Source organism: Eumetopias jubatus, unplaced genomic scaffold, assembly GCF_037043125.1.
Source record: "Eumetopias jubatus isolate StellerSeaLion01/CBP00866 unplaced genomic scaffold, mEumJub1_p1.0 scaffold_7, whole genome shotgun sequence".
Classification (NCBI taxonomy): Eukaryota; Metazoa; Chordata; class Mammalia; order Carnivora; family Otariidae; genus Eumetopias; species Eumetopias jubatus.
In genome coordinates, this window is record NW_028274813.1 from 52,326,330 (window position 1) to 52,327,432 (window position 1,103).

Here is a 1,103-nt window from a genome sequence, read left to right on the forward strand (position 1 = left end):
GAAATACAAAAGATTGTAAATGTACAATTTACAGATTGGACTACCTAAAAGAAATGGATAAGTTCCTAGCCACATACAACCTACCAAGACTGAATTAGGAAGAAATAGAAAACCTGAAAAGACCAGGGGTGCCTGGGTGTCTCAGTTCCAGATCCTGGGATCCAGCCCTGTGTTGGGTTTCCTGCTCAGCAGGGAGTCTGCTTCTCTCTCTCCCACTGCCACTCCCCACAGCTTGTTCTCACTCCATCTCTCTCTCTCAAATAAATAAATAAAATATTTTTTAAAAAAGGAAGAAAGAAAAGAAAATCTGAAAAGACCAATTACTAGTAGTGAAATGGAATCAGTCATCAAAAAGCTCCCAGAAACAGGAAGATGGCGCCGAAGGCTAAGAAGGAAGCCCCTGCCCCTCCCAAAGCCGAAGCCAAAGCAAAGGCTTTGAAGGCCAAGAAAGCGGTGCTGAAAGGCGTCCACAGTCACAAAAAAAAGAAAATCCACACGTCACCTACATTCCGATGACCCAAGACACTGCGTCTGCGGAGGCAGCCGAAATATCCTCGAAAGAGCGCCCCCAGGAGAAACAAGCTTGATCACTATGCCATCATCAAGTTCCCCCTGACCACTGAGTCAGTCATGAAGAAAATAGAAGACAACAACACACTTGTGTTCATTGTGGATGTCAAGGCCAATAAGCACCAGATCAAATAGGCTGTGAAGAAGCTCTACGACATTGATGTGGCCAAGGTCAACACCTTGATCAGGCCTGATGGAGAGAAGAAGGCATATGTTCAACTGGCTCCTGACTATGATGCTTTGGATGTTGCCAACAAAATTGGAATCATCTAAACTGAGTCCAGCTGGCTAAATCTAAATTAAATTTTTTCACCAAAAAAAAAAAAAAAAGCTCCCAAAAACAAAAAGTTCAGGATCAGACAGCTTCACAGGTGAATTCTACCAAACATTTAAAGAAGAGTTAATCCCTATCCTCTCAAACTATTCCAAAAAATTTAAGAGCAAAGGATGTTCCCAAACTCACTCTATGAGGCCAGCATTATTCTGATACCAAAACCAAACAAAGACACTACAAAAAAGAAAATTACAGGCTA

The 1,103-nt window shown here is 42.1% G+C and overlaps 1 pseudogene; it reads left to right on the top strand.

Annotated features, from left to right (window-relative positions):
* The first annotated feature begins 372 nt into the window (after window positions 1-372).
* Window positions 373-879, top strand: LOC114205725 (large ribosomal subunit protein uL23 pseudogene; annotated as a pseudogene).
* The last annotated feature ends 224 nt before the right edge of the window (window positions 880-1,103 follow it).